The following is a 22,151-nucleotide window of genomic DNA, read 5'->3' as shown; positions in this document are numbered from 1 at the left end:
TGAATACACATTACAGACACAAACCCAAATACACACAGTTTATTATTTCCATTTAAACTTGGTCTGAGTGCTCGCAGCCCCTACCGTCAACAATCCTTAGATCTCACTAAGCCACTGTGAACAGAGTTGTTTTTCTGTATTCTAAGAATAAAGGAGGCTGCTTTGGAGCAAGAAACTATGGTTTTTTAATAGTATGCAAAACCAGTCAGATGTTTTATTTGACTACAGAAACAATATGTTTATATGCTACTGAATAAATCACATACTTTATTCAAGATTCAGTTAAATTGAACCCCTCGTCACTTTCAATATGACTTGCAATTTCACCATTTATGATATTCAGATACACCATAACAGTCTTTTTCCAGTCCTTTGCACTAGTCTAACCTTTCTCCTGAGAAACTCAAAGCAAATAAGAAACAAAGCACTGACAAAAAGAGGGAAGAGAAAAAGAGATTCAGACAGAAAGAAAATGCAAGAGAAGACGAGATACACCCAGAAACAGAGAGTAAGAATAGTAAGAAATATTGAAATAATCCTTCAGAGGTGAAAGAAAGAAAGAAGAGAAAGAAAAAGAGAGAGATGGAGAGAGAGAGCTTCCTGGAAGCTCATTGATCACAGTGGATTCCAGCACACGCTCCAGTCACTCGGTGTGGTGTCGGCCTAGGCCCAAATCACTCAGACAACACCTTTGAAATTCACAATGGCTTCTTGTGAATCAGCCGTCCCCTTGCATGCCTGTCTGAAGCCGATAACAGGCTGGCCCGTGCCCCTGAGGTAACAATCTCTGCTAATAGACTTCTCCCCTGTCAATCACACTTCAAAATCCCAATAGAGCAATACGGCTCATGTACGTGAGCGCGCACACACACACACACACACACCACATCGTCTTTCAATCGTGGCTCATCTGTCATTGCATCCCTTTTAATTAACCCCCCTACCCCATCACCCCTCCTGTCACTAGCACTCATCATCATGCTGCACTGGTAAAATAATGTATTTTAAGCCCCCTAACCATGTCGACTTTAGAAGCAGCCTATATGAAGAGTTTTTAAATAGGAGTTTGGAACTAAGGGTTTTGTACCCCCTGAGCACACCCTGAATAAACAGTGGATAAAAAGGATTTCCACAAGCGACAGAATGCTTTTGATAAACTTGGTGTTGTTAACAGCACCTGCAAGTAAGCTACACCACCTATTTAATTCCTGAGTTCCCAAACACTTTTTTTAAGAAATAAAAGAAAGTGTGTGTACTTTTAAGGATAACATCGTCCCTGGCGAGCATTCACAACACAACACAGCAGTACCATGAAAACAGAGTAAACAACAAATATCAACAAGCTCGCTACCAAACAAACCTACAGCTATAGTATGTCTGTGCTCCGTTTCTCATCTCTTCCAAATCAATTTTTTTTATAAAAAAAAAAGTGGGGTATATAAGCGCAATAACAATTTCATTATCAGTGTAAATAATAAAATGGGTAGGCCTGGAATGAAGACAATTCTGTATTATCTTTTTGTTTGAATGTCAAGTACACCCAGTGCAATGTGTTCCTTTAATTTGCTTATTTAGATTAAATAGATTTTCCAAACTTGCATTCAAATTAAATAGCGTTGTTGCGTGGGATGTGAGCACACGTCTTCTGAAGTCCCTTGCCAACATGCGACGCAGATTAAACAATTTGAAATATCAAACAGGGTTGGTTCGATTAACATGGATTGTGGAGAAAAAACAATATCACGCATCACTACTCAAGTCATTTGGAATACTTTAGTATGATTGTTAGCTGTCTTGATCTCACCAAATGTTAATATTTATCTTAGAGTGTGTGTGTGTGTGTGTGTGTGTGTGTGTGTGTGTGTGTGTGTGTGTGTGTGTGTGTGTGTGTGTGTGTGTGTGTGTGGGTGGGTGGGGGGGGGGGGGGGACATGTGAACATGCGCCCCGTGTGTGTGTGCTGGCCACACCACAGCAGACAGTTATTTAACCCTAAATCGTGCCGGTGTCCCAACTACTGTTCCTCCCGCCACTCCATCCCAAGTATTGGGGTCTGGGCGCCCCACTTGTGTCTTCCAGCGGAACCCAAATGTCTCCACCCTGAAGGGGTTCCAGGCACCCTGTGGCTCCCCATCCATTCCTTCCCCAAGCTGCACCTGCTGCCTCCACCCATAGGTGCCCACTGACAGAGTGACATCCAAACAGCCCCTGGGCCCCCAACACCAGCAGATGGAGGAGGGGAGAGAAGGTGTAAAGACTGAATTTAAATAATATGATATACTGAATATACGTATATGATGAATATGAATATGATGAATATAGAGAAAGACAATGGAGCTGAGGTATAAATCATATGAAAGGATGGGATGTGAGATGGATCTCAAGGAAACAGGTATAATATTGAATTAATAAATATTTATATATTTATTAGTCTTCTATATCCAATTCAATTCAAATAAACAAACTTTATTCATCCCAGAGGGGCAACTTCTTTGGACACACTGTCACGCCCTGACCTTAGCGAGCCTTTATATTCTCTATTTTGGTTATGTCAGGGTGTGACTAGGGTGGACATTCTAGTTTTGTTATTTCTATGTTGGCCTGGTATGGTTCCCAATCAGAGGCAGCCTTCTATCGTTGTTTCTGATTGGGGATCATATTTAGGCAGCCTTTTCCCACCTGTTTCTTGTGGGATCTTGTTTTTGTGTAGTTGCCTTGAGCACTGCAATACTGCACGTTTGTTATATTCTTTGTTGTTTTTGTTGTAAGTTTCACTATTCAATATAATGTGGAACTCTACGCACGCTGCGCCTTGGTCCATTCATTCTATCAACGATCGTGACACACACGAGAAAAACAGGTATCAATTAATCAATCGAATGTATTTTATAAAGCCATTTTTACATCAGCCATTGTCACAAACTGCTATACAGATACCCAGCCTAAAACCCCAAAAGCAAACAATGCAGAAGCACAATTCTTAGGACAAACTCCCTAGAAAGGCAGGGACCTAGGAAGAAACTTAGAGAGACCAAGGCTCCAAGGGGTGACCAGTCCTCTTCTGTGCCGGGTGGAGATTATTAGAGTACATGGCCAACACACAATATGACAGGTGGGAGCGCATACTTTTGTAAAACAAAAAAGGGATACCACAGAATGTTTTATACCATTAAAAATAATAATATAAAAATATAATTCAACTGCCAATTACTTATTCCCTAACAAAACAAGTTGAAATCAATACCTGAAAGTTAGAATCCTCTATTTTGTGGTTGTGAGGATATTTTCTAACAGTTCTTTCAAAGTGTCTCCCCCTTCAACAGTCTCAATGGTACTTTTATCATTTTAAAAGAATGGGTGTTGGAGGATAGTAAGTGTGAAATGTATACGGAGGCGTGCGTGAGTGTGTGTGTGCGTTCGCTCTCTTTTTTCAGGGAGTGTGTGGACATTTTTGTTCTTTATTTTTCCTAAAGGAATCAGATGTGAGAAAATGTCGAGAGGTGTGAGGAGGCCATTGGGGAGTGGATCACAAAACACACTCACCCAAGGTGTTTCTTCTCCTGCTAAAAATATGATGTGTCACTCAGCATTCCCATCAATGTTCTCCAAGCCATTGAGCCATCTAAAATGGAGACTTCATAATTATACCTTCTGCCTGGGACCTAAGACAGTCAACATCCTTTTTTATTAGACCGACATGGTCTCATCAGAATATGTCAACATAGTGACATTTAACTATTGTAGATTTATGTCACCAATCCTGACAGTTATATGCATTTGCGGTGACGGATTCCTACCTAGACCCACTGTATTTGGAGGAGGTATAATCTATAAATGGAACATGCACAACCATGATCCTGCAGATAAATCTGTGACTTAAAATGCTCTGACGTTAAGCCTACAAACACTGTCATAGCACCACCCACACCACTAAGAACACTGATTACCTTAAAGGAGCACTCCACCGTGTTTGACCTCATATCCATTATCTCCAACTCTGTGTCTACGTATGTGAAAATGGCACATTTACAGTATAGGTTCTGTAGTCCAAAAGAAAAGTAGTAAAGGTCCCAAGAATGTATTTATTTTAAACAGTGATTTCCAAAAACTACTTGCCTGATTTCTGTGTCACTGTGAAACTCGTAGTCTTTGAAAATCACTGTTAAAATGTTTTAATATGATGACAACTGTAAAAAGATTATACAATAATAAATTGAAAGAGGAAATGAATGTGTGAATAGAGTCCTTAGATTCACAATTTATTTGTTTGGCTTCGGTGCACTGAAGAGTCTTTGAAGATTCTGAATAAAAGTTGCCCCAAGATGAGGAATTTCCTTTGATTGTCTTTCTGTTTTTACGTGATAAAATGATTAATTATTGTAAGTGCTGCTACAAAGACAGGAATTTGGGAGGTAAATATCTGTATTCCTTCTTAGGATTTCTTAATAAATGTTTTGTATTCACGTGAAGTATTTATAATAACTCATAACAATACAAGTGTTAGCTTGCCTTTTAACTCTGTCTTAAAATTGTCTCCACTGTGGCTCCATTTAGGATTTTTTCCCCAGGTACATTTGATTGCACGGTTATTTGCAAGTGAAAGAGATTTCATAATTAAAGATTCTGGTAAAGCATGACATTGGTAAAGCCATGCACGCACACATGCACGAATATAAGCACGCATGCGCACACACAGCCCCTCCACTTGTCATAGCTCCCTGGCAGTCAGTTTTGCATCAGTGCTGAAACCACAGGGACGGTTGACATTTCACTTTGGCTCTGTCTCCATTCCCTGTGATCAGAGCCCTGCTGCCTTGGCGCACTGAAAGGTCACAGTTGTTGTTTTTCAAAATCAGTGTATGTGTGTGCGCGTGTCCACATGTGCACGTGTGTGTGTGCATCACAAAATATCTACTTTTGTGACTATGTGTGTTTATTCAATGTGCATTTCTGTTGTGTGTGTGTGTTGTATTGCGTTATGTGAATGTGTGTGTGTGCGTGTGTTGGGGGTAGGTAGTGCTACATTGAATCGTTAATTCTTTCACCAATCAACTTTTTTTGTTATATAGTTTTGTGTACTGTATGTGTACTTACCAGTATTCAAATGCGTACCCACACATAGCCTCCTGTTGCTAGAATGCTTTTGAAAGTAGGCTGAGCAATCCATTCTCTGCATTTTTATTTGGCGGTGGCACACACACAAAGTGACAGCCCATTGTTAGCTACCTCCCTAGCTTCAGTTTAGCTGGCATACCTTTGAGTCTCTGTCTCGTGTCCCAAATGGTGCCCTATTCCCTACATAGTGCTCTTGTTTTGATCGGAGTCTTATGGGCCCTGATCAAATGTGGTGCACTTTATATGGAATAGGGTGCCATTTGGGATGCAAGCTCTCTCTCTGCCAAGCCCAGCTTTTTGAGTCACCAAAATACAGTCAAACAGCTGCACTTCTAATGATGCTTGTACAAACAGACCTTGAATGAGACAAGAAAATAGCAAAAAAGTGAGAGAGAGAGAGAGAGAGAGAGAGGAGAGAGAGAGAGAGAGAGCAACAAACAGGCGAGATGGAAAGATGAGCTCTGTCTATATTTGTACCCAGGGACACCACAGATGGGAAGAGTAGTTTGGCAACCTGGTTGAAAAACAAACGTGGAAATGAAAGGCCTTTGACCACTGACCATGCTATGTTTGCTTGTTTTTAATAATAGTTGCTTAGTTGGCTAAGACATTGCATGCGTCACAAATGGCACCCTATTCCCTTTATAGTGCACTACTTTTGCCATTTGGGATGGATAAGAGTCTAAAGAATGTTTGTTATCACTTTGCTTGAACCCTTTCATCATGCAACATTCAATGAATTGAATGAACCTAGCTATAAAGAGCAATCAGCAGTTGCTACATACATTTTTCGACTTATGAATGAATCCTTATGAGTCTATTGATGCACCCATGCGTCAATCTAAGTGACATAATAAAAAAATCCCCATCGAAATCCATCCGTTTTTTGTTCGAGATATCAATCCACCTTTATGTTGGCCATCCGCACCTACGGTGGAAGGTGGCCGAGCTACAGTGATGTTTATCAGACCCCCGAAAATGTGTCTGTTCATGGAAAGGGGAGACTCTCACAAACATGATGGTGTTCTCCCTTTTTCTCTACGACCTCAACAAGTGTCACGGGACTCTCGGTAATGCTGATGTGCCAAAAACACAAAAAATGGCCAGTTGTGAGGATTATTCTACAATGTTTCTATTAGGGTGCAAAAAACATTCACCTGACGTTACAAGAAGGTTTCCAGAACACATTTTGTTTGTTCTTTAAAGATTCACAGAATGTTTCATTAGGTTGTGGTAACATTGTATGGTAACATGAGAAGATATATCTTCCCAAATCACAAACTGTCCAGCTGTGCTGACATTCAGATAATGTTTGTATCAGGGCGTATAAAACATTCCCTTTATGTTGCAAGAAAGTTGACGAAACATCCTTTCTGAGTTCTTTAAAGTTTCCAAGAACATTTAATTAGGTTGTGGGAACAGTCAAAGTACATTACAAAAGATATGTTCCCAAAACACAAAATATGCTCAGCTGTAATGACATTCATACAGTGTTTCAGTTAGGTCGCACAGGATATTCCATTAATATTGGTTTGCTGGGTGGGCTCTATTTTAACAAACCTAAGTCAATGGTAAATCTTAATGCTGGAGTTCGCGCTATGGGTCCGGGGGTGTGTCAGAAATATTTTTGCTATTTTTACAGGAGGAATTATGAGCGCAATAGCTGGCAGTGGTCCGAAAGGGTTGGGTTTTGAGGAATTAATAAGTTGTATGTGTGAGTAGGCCTTGGCCAATCAACATGCTCCTAGGGTAAATGCCGCATGCGGTAATCTCAAGTTCTGTACGTTATTGACAGTCTTTGCATTGTCATCAACTCCAATTTGGCTGAAGGCACAGAATATTCTCATCCTAGTCCATTGTAGATTGATACTACAGTTTATTAAATAGCATAGGCTACAGTAACGAATAATAGAAAAAATGTAAGAAAAATCCAGTGTTTGCTCAATATGTTTGGAGTGTTGTCAGTCAACATTGCTGAAATTGGCTTCAACAAGCATAGGCCTACATGTCATTACGCATTGCACTTCTCCTAAAATAACAAATACTAGGCTCACGTAAATTGTACAGTATATGTGCTTTGAAAGGCTGGTAATGGCTCACATCAACACCATTATCCCAGAAACCCTAGACCCACTCCAATTTGCATACCGCCCAAACAGATCCACAGATGATGCAATCTCTATTGAACTCCACACTGCCCTTTCCCACCTGGACAAAAGGAACACTTATGGGAGAATGCTATTCATTGACTACAGCTCAGTGTTCAACACCATAGTGCCCTCAAAGCTCATCACTAAGCGAAGCATCCTGGGACTAAACACCTCCCTCTGCAACTGGATCCTGGACTTCCTGACGGGCCTCCCCAGGTGGTAAGGGTAGGTAGCAACACATCTGCCATGTTGAACCTCAAATCAAATCAAAATCAAATCAAATGTATTTATATAGCCCTTCTTACATCAGCTGATATATCAAAGTGCTGTACAGAAACCCAGCCTAAAACCCCAAACAGCAAGCAATGCAGGTGTAGAAGCACGGTGGCTAGGAAAAACTCCCTAGAAAGGCCAAAACCTAGGAAGAAACCTAGAGAGGAACCAGGCTATGAGGGGTGGCCAGTCCTCTTCTGGCTGTGCCGGGTGGATATTATAACAGAACATGGCCAAGATGTTCAAATGTTCATAAATGACCAGCATGGTCATATAATAATAATCACAGTAGTTGTCGAGGGTGCAGCAAGTCAGCACCTCAGGAGTAAATGTCAGTTGGCTTTTCATAGCCGATCATTAAGAGTATCTCTACCGCTCCTCCTGTCTCTAGAGAGTTGAAAACAGCAGGTCTGGGACAGGTAGCACGCCCGGTGAACAGGTCAGGGTTTCATAGCCGCAGTGTTACGAATCCCTTTGGCCCGGCAGTCTAGGGGGGATGGTAACGAGACCCGTAACATAACTCATGCAAAGTATAATAGTGACAAATTAACAGTGAGAACGAAAAACCACAGACAACTAAATTACCGTCAAACACTCATGGTTTATTTTGTAAACACACGGTAAAGGGGGGCAGGAAAAGGGGCTTAGCTGGACCCAAGGAAAGAAATAATAAGTATCCAAAAACACCCCTAGACTACCTGCTTTAAGAACAGCTAGCTAACTAACCAAAAATACAGTGGGTGGTCCACCCAGTTCTAACTAGTGTTCTTAGACAAAGTATTCCTACGGGTAGTGTATGCCCATGGGCGAGTTGTCTAGGTACCCCCTTCCCCCACCATCAAACAAACAGTCAAACACCATAACCAAAACAATACTCAAAGGTGGGACAAAATGACTTGTAGGTGTAAAAACAAAAGACAGTTAAATCCAAATAGAGAGATTTAGAGAGCGAGATATAGCGAGAGATTGAGAGAGAGAGACACAGAGAGATTGAAACACAAAGAGATCGAGCTCCAGAGAGAACAACTGAATGGGTTTTTAAACCAAGGGAAAGGGGATGTGATTGGGTAATGGAAACAGGAGGAGGTGTGTCTTCTGATTGATGACTGATTGGTGACTGATTGGGGAATGATGATTGCCACCTGTGAGGGGAGAAGGAGAGAAAATAAACACACAGGATACCTGTATCCGTAACACGCAGACAGAACAGTTGAAACTGGAGCAGCAGCACGGCCAGGTGGACTGGGGACAGCAAGGAGTCATCATGCCAGGTAGTCCTGAGGCATGGTCCTAGGGCTCAGATCCTCCGAGAGAGAGAAAGAAAGAGAGAAAGAGAGAATTAGAGAGAGCATATTTAAATTCACACAGGACACCGGATAAGACAGGAGAGTACTCCAGATATAACAAACTGACCCTAGCCCCCCGACACATAAACTACTGCAACATAAATACTGGAGGCTGAGACAGGAGGGGTCAGGAGACACTGTGGCCTCAAAACTGGAGCTCCCCAGGGTTGCGTGCTCAGTCCCCTCCTGTACTTCCTGTACTCCCTGTTCACCCACGACTGCATGGCCAGGCACGACTCCAACACCATCATTAAGTTTGCAGACGACACAACAGTGGTAGGCCTGATCACCGACAATGACGAGACAGCCTGTAGGGAGAAGGTCAGAGACCTGGCCAGGTGGTGCCAGAATAATAACCTATCCCTCAACGTAACCAAAACTAAGGAGGTGATTGTGGACTACAGGAAAAGGAGGACCGAGCACGCCCCCATTCTCATCGACGGGGCTGTAGTGGAGCAGGTTGAGGGCTTCAAGTTCCTTGGTGTCCACATCAACAACAAACTAGAATGGTCCAAACACACCAAGACAGTCGGGAAGAGGGCATGACAAAGCCTATTCCCCCTCAGGAAACTAAAAAGATTTGGCATGGGTCCTGAGGTCCTCAAAAGGTTCTACAGCTGCAACATCGAGAGCATCCTGACTGGTTGCATCACTGCCTGGTACGGCAATTACTCGGCCTCTGACCGCAAGGCATTACAAAGGGTAGTGCATACGGCCCAGTACATCACTGGGGCTAAGCTGCCTGCCATCCAGGACCTCTACACCAGGCGGTGTCAGAGGAAGGCCCTAAAAATTGTCAAGGACCCCAGCCACCCCAGTCATAGACTGTTCTCTCTACTACCGCATAGTAAGCGGTACCGGAATGCCAAGTCTAGGACAAAAAGGCTTCTCAACAGTTTTTACCCCCAAGCCATAAGACTCCTGAACAGGTAATCAAATTGCTACCTGGACTATTTGCATTGTGAGCAAGATATAGCCTAGTTCTAGAGTTGATACTGAATTATAGGACTGAATAATTTAAATACGTTTGGAGGAGTGTGTCTTTGGTAACCGGATGACAGACGCTCTTTGGAGATGAGGATGGATACTTGAAAAAGCTAAATTAAGTATACAGGTAGGCATATGTACATGTTTCAGGATGTGCAGTATATTTTACATTCAAGGCACTCTCACAAATGGACCATTTTAAACACCTTTTATGGATAGGCTACTTGGCTGCAAGGCCAGCATAAAAAAGACACCCGACGACACATTGCTGTTGAACCAGACGTTGTTATAATAGGATGAGGGTATTCTACTGAGGGCTTGGTTTTTCATCAAGTGAAACGAAAAACAAGCAACTGTTACAGTAAAATAACTTAAACGTTTCTAAATACAAGGGTCACTGGGAATCATCTCATCTCTCGTTTTATGATGGGCATATGGACACATGTATGGAGGATTTTTTATACGCGTCCTAAATATCGGGAGCTGGATAAAATAATGTACAATACATAGATAAAAAGGGAATGTTGGTTCACTCTTTTTCTGCTCCCAAACTTTATATTTTAATAAAGCTTTGGTGATTAAAATGTATTTCAAAACCTTTATTGATAGGCTTGGCTACTAAGGAAAGGGATTAAAGGCCTTTGACCACTGACCATGCACTGTTTGTTTGTTTACTACTACTTTTGCATGACTATTTTAACAAACCTAAGGCAATGGTACATTTTAATCTTGGCGGTAGCGCTATGGGTCTGGGGATGTGTAAGAAATATTTTTGCTATTTTTACAGCAGGAATTATGAGCGCAAATGCTGGCGGTGGTCCGAAAGGGCTGGGTTTTGATTAATAAATAAATGATATGTGTGAGGAGGCCTTGGCCATTCAACATGCTCCTTGGCCTAATACTGTATGCGGTAATCTCAAGTTCTGTAGGTTATTGACAGTCTTTGCAATGTCATCAACTCCAAAAGGGGGATACCTAGTCAGTTAATGCATTCTGAATGCATTCAACTGAAATGTGTCTTCCACATTTAACCCAAACCCACTGAATCAGAGAGGTGCGAGGGACTGCCATAATCCACATCCATGGTGCCCGGGGAAGAGTGGGTTAACTGCCTTGCTCAGGAGCAGAACGACAGATTTTTACCTTGTCAGCTCGGGGATTCAATCCAGCAACTTTTCGGTTACTGCCCCAACGCTCTAACCACTAGGCTACTTGGCAAAATGCATTGGACAGGACAAAAGGCAGCAGGTAGCCTAGCGGTTAAGATGTTGGGCCTGTAACCGAAAGGTTGCTGGTTTGAATCCTTGAGCAAACTAGGTGAATAATCTGTTGATGTGCTCTTGAACAAGGCACCTTAATTCATCCTGCAAGTCGTTCTAGATAAGGGCATCTACTAAATGACTAAGTGTTTTTCATTTTTTTAACGTTCGTGGAGGGGAGGCTATTCTTGTTTTTTCATCAAATGAGACTAAATGGGAAAAAACATTAATTTGGATTTCTAAATAAGAGGGTTACCTGCACAAAAAGCACATCTCCTTTTTTGTTCCATGAACATATGAGCACTGTGCATCACGGCTGGATAGGTTGCACTTCCGCTCTCAAATTCCATGCCTTTAGCAACCGCGTTACTGCTAAAGCCCATAGCCGCGGGACGTAGGGATGCTGAGGGTGCTCCGGCACTCCCTGAAAAATCGGAAAACATTTTTTTAATTCAATTCCTGTATTAGAGGACTGCGGGCCCAAAAAACGAATTCTGCGACATTGGAGAAGGAAACACACAAGCTAAAAGGGACAGTCAATAAGATTGAAACCGAAATGAATGAAATTAAAAAGGAGAACACCGTTCTGAAGGAAGCCTTACTGGACATACAAACTAGATCCATGAGAGAGAATCTGGTACTTACAGGTGTCCAAGAGAAAGAAGGAGAAGTTCCTGAATCTGTAGTTAGAGAGTTCCTCCTTACAGCGCTTCAAATTCCATGCGAAGTTATCGACAAAATCCAACTCGAACGTGTACACCGCTTCGGACAGAGAGGCCAAAGGTATGAACTCCCAATCGTTGCCAAATTTGCTTAATTTAAAGATAAAATAATGGTTAAAAGCCTGGGTAAAAGACTTGCTGGGACCAAAATTGGCATGAATGATCAGTTTCCGAAGGAAATTGCAGAACGGCGCAAAGTTCTGTATCCAATTTTCAAAGAAAATAGATTAAAAGCAAAACGAGTAGCTCTCGTCATTGATAAACTATATATTGATAACCAGTTGTTCAGAGACACAAAGACTACTCCATGGTTATTTTAAAAATTATAAAGTTCTCATAATTGAGGAAAATAAACACAATTCTAGCCCGGTTATGGATTTTAACAATACAATAAAAAATATAGCTTTTCTATATATCTTCACATATAACTAATTGAACACAAAAGCACTAATTCAACATAGTGAAGATAAAAACTAAGTAAACAGAAGGCACAGTATGTGTGGATGGTGTGGTGTGTGTTTTCTTTTTTCTTTTATTTGTTATGTTTGGAAAGTTGAGTGAGTGAATAATGAAATGGTTGCATATCCCAGAGCCAATGTATTGCTGTGAGCTGGGGTATGAGAGGGTTTTCAATGTTGTTCAGATGATGGATATACTTTTATAATAAATTATACGTCTTATTTATTTATTGTCCTATCATGGGGAACTACATTTTAAAAATAAATTATATCTAATTATTTATTTATTATCCTATTTTAATGGTATGGTCCATGGCCCTATACCCTAGACACCCACCTGAATGACCCAGATACTAAGGAGAAGTCCCCAACTGTTTTATGTGCCTGCTGTAAGCAGTCTGTATGCAGCTAAAATGAGGTCAAAGACCAAGAGCAGCACTGCCCCCTCAAGATTCTGAGCCTGCTTGGCAGGGCTGGTCCTGCAAAGCCAAAGCCCCCTAAAGGGAGAGCATAATATACAAGGAAATTCTCAAAGCTGCTAATGAGAACCTTGACGAACTTGTACCTAGCCGGTGGGGATTCCGGTGGGGTGCCCCCACCCAGGCAGTGGCAGGGCTGGCAACACTAGCTGCAGTAACCCATGGGGAGGGGGTCACACTCGGACATTCAGAGAGGGGGTATATTATTGTGACCCTGGTGGCACAAAATCAAAGTCGGACTGCATGGAGATGCTTGGGAATATGGTCATTACGGGTGACCGTATTGTGGGTGTTTCAGGAAGAAGGTGTACATTTGACCTCCATCATCTAGGATGTGACAATGGTAAATAAAATCTCCCAATTTTTGCCAATTGTTTTGCGCGGTCTTGCAGGCCTTCTCATGCAGCTGCAACTGCAAGTGCATTTGTAAATCAAGACCTATCTTGAGTTGGGCTCTGGGATGGTGCAATTGTTGAGAAAGTGAGCTTATGGTTGTGTGGGGGTAAGGGCTGAGTGTGTATGTGTGTATGTGTATCCCACAACTGTTGCGAAGGAGTAAAAGATGTTAGGGACAATAGAGGATGATCCACAGCAATATATAATACAAATCGAGGTGAGGGCGACGGAAATGCATTTGGCAGTTGATCTACTTCAATTCGGTAAATGGCACTGTGTGCTCTTTTCAAAGGATGAATCCCAGTCGGTTCAGGGATATGGGATACAGGGGGTCGAGGGTGGTCTGCCGGGCATTGGGATGACAACCCAACTCGGGATGAGGAGGGCTTTTAGCGGGTGGAATAGTAGGGACCAATTGGAGGTTTACTTAGTAGAAATGCAAATATCATGGTACAGCTATGTAGACACTCAATCATCATGTTACTTTTTAATGGTACATTTACAAACATATATTTTGATAAAAATAATTGAAGGTTGTGTCTCATGGTAAGTGGTGAAATAAGTATAGCCAGTTACAATTGTAATGGCTTAGCAGATAATAAGAAAAGACGATCAGTATTTACCTGGCTAAAAGTGAAGGATTATAATATCTATTGTTTACAGGAAACCCATTCAACAGTTTTAGATGAAGTTTTGTGGAAAAGAACTGGGGGGGGCGAAATATATTTCTCCCATGGGCAAAGAAATTCAAAAGGGGTGATGGTTTTAATTAACAATAATTTTGATCCAAATGTGCAAATTGTCCAAACAGATCCTCAAGGTAGATGGATTATTTTAAATATGTTATTGGACAATAAACAGATATGGCTTATTAACCTATACGGTCCGAATAATGATGATCCAAGCTTCTTTGAAAATATATATAAGAATTTATCAACTCTACAAGCAACACTAGATTATATTATTATAGTGGGAGATTTGAATACGGTCTTAAATACCTCTATGGACCGGACAGGAAATCACACTACAAACTATCACCCTCAGGCACTTAAGGAAATCATGAATGTCATGGATATATTGGAATTAGTGGATATATGGAGACTTAAATACCCTGACCTAGTGAGATATACATGGCGGAGGCTTAATCAAGCTAGTCGTCTTGACTACTTTCTTATACCATTCTCTCTGGCACCAAAAGTTTAAAAAAAGTGTTGATAGGGGACAGAATGCGGTCGGATCATTAATTGGCATATATATTACTCTTACAGAATTTTCACGTGGGCGAGGATATTGGAAACTTAATCAAAGCCTACTAGATGATAAATTGTTTAGAACTAGGACAGAAGAATTTGTAACTGACTTTTTCAGACATAACATAGGTACAGCAGATCCCCGTATTGTATGGGACACTTTTAAGTGTGCCTTTAGAGGCAATGCAATTCAGTACTCATCTATAAAACAAAAGCAATTTAGATCAAAAGAGTCCATATTAACAAAGGAAATTGAAGGACTAACAGTACAGTTAGATAGCAATAAAAACGGTACCATAGAGGCAGAATAAGTTAGAGGAAAAACCAAAAAAAATGGAGGAACTTATTCAAGAAAGATCCAGTGTAATATATTATAAAAATAAAGCGAACTGGATGGAATATGGGGAAAAATGCACCAAATTCTTTTTCAATCTTCAATATAGAAATGCTACCACATTTTTTTTATTAAAACTTGTTACAAATGATGGAGTCACGCATGATTCACCAAATGATATTTTGAAAGAGAAAGTAAAGTACTTTAAGAATATGTTTTCGTTTCAGGCTCCTCCATCTCCACTAACTGAAACTAATTGTATGGATTTGTTTCCTAATAATAATGTAAAATTAACATCTGTACAGAAAGACTCATGTGAAGGCCAAATTACAGAGGAGGAACTGCTTGATGCAATTTGGGCCTTTAAGGTTGGGAAAACTCCAGGGCTGGATGGCATACCAGTGGAAGTATACAAAACTTTTTTGATATACTCAAAGGACCATTATTAGCTTGTTTTAACCACTCCTATATAAATGGTAGATTATAGACACGCAACAAGAAGGTCTGATATCATTATTACTGAAACAGGACCCAAGTGGTATATATAAAGATCCAGTCCATTTAAAACATTGAGACCTCTTACACTTCAGTGTTGTGATGCAAAAATCCTAGCAAAATGCTTGGCGCATAGAATAAAAAAAGTATTGTCAGATATTATTCATCCTAATCAGACAGGTTTTTTACATGGACGATACATTGGAGATAATATAAGACAAGTACTGGAAACAATAGAACACTATGACACAGGCCTGGTTTTCATAGCTGATTTGCTTTATCTTTATCTGTTCTCAACTGGCCCACCTGGTTAAATAAAGGTGAAGTGGGGGGGGGGGGGGGGGGGGGTTTAAAAACGTAATTCTCCGTGCTGGACAATGACTATAACGGCGATTCTGATCCAACCATAAATTCATACATTGTGCCCTTTGCCTGAGAGTATGGAAGTTCAATATGTGAACTAACAGGTTATACAACAAACAACGCAATTATCACAACACATAGGTTGTAATATGGACATTTCTTTCCTGGCTTGGCTTCCCCAGTGATTTTACCCACGCACCACTACTGCTTCAGTCTAAGACAAGTTGTCATTCTTATTAAAACCTTAGAAGGCCTTTTGCCAGACCTCTTTTCTTCCTGCTCCATGGCATGCACAATACATTCTAAGAACATAGAATGACAGATAGGAGCTGTTAAGGATCAGGAGGAGAAATACAACACACAGTCAAAGCAAAGATGATAGAGACCGTTGCTTTAAGATAAACAATAAAGGTTTGGAGGATTTAATTAATACTTTACAGAGTAAAGTAATTTAGCTAACATTTATAATGGAACTTGGTGTTTTTGGTTGGATGCCTGCTGTGAACACAGTTGGAGTTGCCTTGGGCAATTGGAAGCAGGTGAAATTTGTAGGAGCATAAGATATTTTCTTTTTATCATGTTTCCAGAAGGGAAATGGGAAATATTAATGTGTTTTGTTTTTCAATTTCCTCCCATTTAATGCATTAGACTCATGTAATCATACATATATTATATAGATTTTTTTTTAAACAGCTTTTCCAATGTAAACGGTGTCACTGTGTTGCTAACAGTATCACTTCCTCCACTTTCCCCATCCCGTTAGTGGGCTCAAACCAGTCGTCCTCTGATCACAAACACACATGAACGCCCAGTTGACAACGTACCAACCAGTTGCAACACTGAAAAGGATCCAATTAAGTGCCAACATTTCAAGCGGTGAGTGAGTGAGTTTATGCGGTACAATCTCAATCGGATACACCAGCACATGTCCAAAAGCTTTACATTCTAACCAAGGATAGCTAGTAATACAAGATGGCGACACAGAGGGACATTTTCCTTGTGCATAACACCCGACACAGTGAGAAAAGTTACACAAAATTACTTTTAAGTAGATAGAATACTACATTATCCAAGGCAAGTTTCTAGAGCTAGCAATTGCATAATTTTGCAATTGTTGGACATTGAACAGAATTTTCGCAGTCGTTTTTCAACATCTGTTAATTGCCTCATCTTCACAGACATAAGTGTGAGGTAACAACATAAAACATGTTGCAGGGTATTGTGAGCTAAGCAATATGTTTTGCACCGTTCAGTGCTGTTTTGCATTAGGAAAATGTGACTAACAATGTGTAAAATATGCAATGTTTTCAAGTATCGCTTTTGCTGTGTAATTTTTCAACTTAGCACTTTTACCAGCGAGCCAGCCTTCCCTGCGATGTCATGATTTAAACCTTAGGATGATTGCTGGTGGTTGTTTCTCCCCAAGAGGAAAAAACGATTTTGTCCAAATTGCCTCAAAAACAATTCAGATGAATGATTGACAGCGAAGCCAATTCATCAAAATGAGTGATAGTCTCAGATATATGACACCGAGAAAACATTGGAAAATAAACACACATTCACGCACTCGCACACAGACACACACAATCACAAACAAGCCACAAAGTGGTAAAAATAAAATAATTCAATAGCCATTACAAGGTACCTTTATAGAAATTTGGAGGTGAATGATTTGTGGGCAGAGTGGTTGTGCAGGGGCAGAAGGAGGGAGGGATGGAATAGCAGGTGTATGAGTGTGTGTCTAGCCGGACTCTCTCACTCTCTCACTCTCTCTCTCGCTTTCCCTCTCCTCTCCTCCTCCTACTCCTCCACCTCCTCCTTCACTCACGTCTGTGGCCATTAGTGAGGCGGCAGTTGAGGCTTGCGCATTTTGACAGATGCTCGCTCTGTCCAAATGCATCTCAGAGGACATTATGGCAGTAGTCACACTCCCCCTCACTCCTGTTTCATCTCTCTCTCTCTCTCTCTCTCTCTCTCTCTCTCTCTCTCTCTCTCTCTCTCTCTCTCTCTCTCTCTCTCTCTCTCTCTCTCTCTCTCTCTCTCTCTCTCTCTCTCTCTCTCTCTCTCTCTCTCTCTCTCTCTCTCTCTCTCTCTCTCTCTCTCTCTCTCTCTCTCTCTCTCTCTCTCTCTCTATCCTTGCAGCATCCATGCCATGCTTGCATGCATTACTCTCAGGTCTTCCCATTTGCAAACAAACACATTTCCATGGCACAAACACACACCGTCAATGTTCAGAGCAGTTGACTTGTTTGCGTGTGCACAGTTGGAGCCCTCCCCTTTCCCCAGGCCTCTGTTCTCAAGAGCCACAGAGAAGCAAGTGACAGGCCAGGTTTCACAGGGTCTGCCCAATACAGGAGCCTTAGAGGGACACGCCAGCATAGAGGGACATGCGAGCAGAGTATGTCTGTAGGTCACCCTAGGTGTCTGTCACAACTGGTACAGTCATGGAGACGCTAACTTACCTGGACACAATGGGGCCAACTATACTGTAGATGGTTATGCAGTTCACATAGACACAGGGTCATGTCTTGTGAGGGCATAAGAGGAACATGCCATACTGCCAGGTCTTTATAAATTGAGATGATGACTTAAATGCAGGCAAACTTAAATCCATTTTAGCTCATTTCAACCAACATGTCACATGTACAACCAAAGGGAAAAAACCTTGATCTCCTGTACTCCACACACAGAGATGCACAAAACCTCTCCCTCGCCCTCCATTTGGCAAATCTGACCATAATTCTATCCTCCTGATTCCTGCTTACAAGCAAGAACTAAAGCAGGAAGTACCCGTGACTTGCTCAATACGGAAGTGGTCAGATGACGCGAATGCTAAGCTACAGGACTGTTTTCATAGCACAGACTGGAATATGTTTCAGGATTCATCCAAAGGCATTGAGGAGTATATCACCTCAGTCACCGGCTTCAACCAATACGTGCATCGACGACGTCATCCCCACAGTGACCGTACGTACATTTCCCAACCAGAAGCTATGGATTACAGGCAACATCTGCACCGAGCTAAAGGCTAGGGCTGCTGCTTTCAAGGAGTGGACAGTAATCCGGAGACTAATAAGAAATCCCGCTATGCCCACAGACGAGCCATTAAACAGGCAAAGCGTCAATAGAAGACTAAGATTGAATCCTACTACACCGGCTCTGACACTCGTCGGATGTGGCAGGGCTTGAAAACTACTACGGACTACAAAGGCAAACCCAGCCGGGAGCTGCCCAGTGACACGAGCCTACCAGACGAGCTAAATGCCTTTTATGCTCGTTTCGAGGCAAGCAACACTGAAGCATGCATGAGAGCACCAGCTGTTCCAGACACTGTGTGATCACGCTATCCGTAGCCAATGTTAGCAAGACCTTTAAAAAGGTTAACGTTCACAAAGCCGCAGGGCCAGACGGATTACAAGGTCGTGTACTCAAAGCATGTGCGGACCAACTGGCAAGTGTCTCCTCTGACATTTTCAACCTCTCCCTGTAATACCTATACTATCGGTCATAAGTTTTAGAACACCTACTCATTCAAGGGTTTTTCTTTATTTTTACTATTTTCTACATTGTAGAATAATAGTGAAGACATCAAAACTGTGAAATAACACATATGGAATCATGTAGTAATCAAAAAGTGTTCAACAAATCTAAGCATATTTGAGATTATTCAAACAGCCTTGATGACAGCTTTGCAAACTTTTGGCATTCTCTCAACCAGCTTCACCTGGAATGCTTTTACAACAGTCTTGAATGAGTTCTCACATATGCTGAGAACTTGTTGGCTGCTTTGCCTTCACTCTGCAGTCCGCCTCATCCCAAACCATCTCAATTTGCTTGAGGTCAGGGGATTGTGGAGGCCAGGTCATCTGATGCAGCACTCCATCACTCTCCTTCTTGGTAAAAATAGCCTTACACAGCCTGGAGGTGTGTTGGGTCATTGTCTTGTTGAAAAACAAAAGATTGTCCCACTAAGCCCAATCCAGATGTGATGACGTATCGCTGCAGAATGCTGTGGTAGCCATGTTGGTTAAGTGTGCCTTAAATTGTAAATAAATCATAGACAGTGTCACCAGCAAAGCACCCCCACACCATAACACCTCCTCCTCCATGCTTTATGGTGGGAAAAACACATGCGGAGATCATCCGTTCATCGACACCGCATCTCACAAAGACACGATTCTTGGAACAAACAATCTCCAATTTGGACTCCATACCAAAGGAAACATTTCCATCGGGCTAATGTCTATTGCTCGGGTTTCTTGGCCCAAGCAAGTCTCTTCTTCTTATTGGTGTTCTTTAGTAGTGGTTTCTTTGCAGGAATTTGACCATGAAGGCCTGATTCACACAGTCTCCTCTGAACAGTTGATGTTGAGATGTGTCTGATACTTGAACACTGTGAAACATTTTTTGGCTGCAATTTCTGAGGCTGGTAACTCTAATAAACGTATCCTCTGCAGCAGAGGTAACTCTGGGTCTTCCATTGCTGTGACGGTCCTCATGAGACCCAGTTTCATCATAGCGCTTGATGGTTTTTGCGACTGCACTTGAAGAAACTTTCAAAGTTCTTGAAATGTTCCATATTGACTGACCTTCATGTCTTAAGGCAATGATGGACTGTCATTTCTCTTTGCATATTTGAGCTGTTCTTGCCATAATATGGACTTGGTCTTTTACCAAATAGGGCTATCTTCTGTATACCACCCCTACCTTGTCACAACACAGCTGATTGACTCAAATGCATTAAGAAGGAAATAAAATCCACAAATTAACTTTTACGAAGGCACACCTGTTTAATGAAATTCATTCCAGGTGCGTTCCTCATGAAGCTTGTTGAGAGAATGCCAAGAGTGTGCAAAGCCGTCATCAAAGGCAAATTATGGCTATTTGTTTACCACTTTTTTGGCTACTAATCATTCCATATGTCTTATTTCAAAGTTTTGATGTCTTCACTACTATTCTACAATTGTAGAAAATAGTAAAAAATAAAGAAAAACCCTTGAATGAGCAGGTGTTCTAAAACTTTTGACCAGTAGTGTACATGTTTCAAACTGACCACCATAGTCCCTGTGCCCAAGAAAGTGATGGTAACCTGCCTAAATGATTACAGCCCCGTAGCACTCACGTCGGTAGCCATGAAGTGCTTTGAAAGGCTGGTCATGGCTCACATCAACACCATTATGCCAGAAACCCTAGACCCACTCCAATTCGCATACCGCCCCAACAGATCCACATATGACGCAATCTCAACAGCACTCCACACTGCCCTTTCCCATCTGGACAAAAGAAACTCCTATGTGAGAATGTTGTTCATTGACTACAGCTGAGCGTTCAACACCATTGTGCCCACAAAGCTCCTCACTAAGCTAAGGACCCTGGGACTAAACACCTCCCTCTTCAACTGGATCCTGGACTTCCTGACGAGCCGCCCCCAGGTGGTAAGGGTAGGCAACAACACATCTGCCACGCTGATCCTCAACACTGGGGCCCCTCAGGGGTGAGTGCTTAGTCCCCACCTGTACTCCCTGTTCACCCACGACTGCATGGCCAAGCACAACTCCAACACCATTATTACGTTTGCTGACAACACCACAGTGGTAGGCCTGAACACTGACAATGATGAGACAGCCTTTAGGGAGGAGGACAGATACCTGGCAGTGTGGTGCCAGGACAACAACCTATCTCTCAATTTGAGCAAGACAAAGGATCTGATCGTGGACTATAGGAAAAGGAGAGCTGAACAGGCCCCCATTAACATCGACGGGACTGAAGTGGAGTGGGTTGAGTGTTTCAAGTTCCTTGTTGTCCACATCACCAAAAAACTATCATGGTCCAAACACACCAAGACAGTTGTGAAGAGAGCACAACAACACCTTTTCCCCCTCAGAAGACTGAAACGATTTGGCATGGGTCCCCAGATCCTCAAAAAGTTCTACAGTTGCACCATCGAGAGCATCCTGACCGGTTGCATCACCGCCGGGTATGGCAACTGCTCGGCATCTAACCGTAATGCACCTCAGAGGTTAGTGCGTACGGCTCAGTACATCACTGGGGCCAAGCTTCCTGACATCCAGAACCTACTGTATATACTAGTTAGTGTCAGAGGAAAGCCCCAAAAATTGTCAAAGACCCAAATCATCCAAGTCATAGACTGTTCTCTCTGCTACCATACGGCAAGCGTTACCGGAGCGCCAAGTCTAGGACCAAAAGGCTCCTTAACAGCTTCTCCCCCCAAGCCATAAGACTGCTGAACAATTAATCAAATGGCCACCTGGACTATTTACATTAACCCCCCCCCCCTTTGTTTTTACAGTGCTAATTGTCGCTGTTTATTATCTATTATTATCTTTATTATCACTTTACAAGTCACCTCGACTAACCTGTAACCCCGCACATTGACTCGGTACCGGTAGCCCCTGTAGCCCCTGTATATAGCCTCGTTATTGTTATGTACATTTCTTGTGTTACTTTTTGATTGATTAGATTTTTTTTTTTTTACTTTAGTTTATTTAGTAAATATTTTATTAAC

Source organism: Salvelinus namaycush, chromosome 2 (genome assembly GCF_016432855.1).
Source record: "Salvelinus namaycush isolate Seneca chromosome 2, SaNama_1.0, whole genome shotgun sequence".
In the NCBI taxonomy this organism is placed as follows: domain Eukaryota; kingdom Metazoa; phylum Chordata; class Actinopteri; order Salmoniformes; family Salmonidae; genus Salvelinus; species Salvelinus namaycush.
This window is presented reverse-complemented; position numbering follows the sequence as displayed.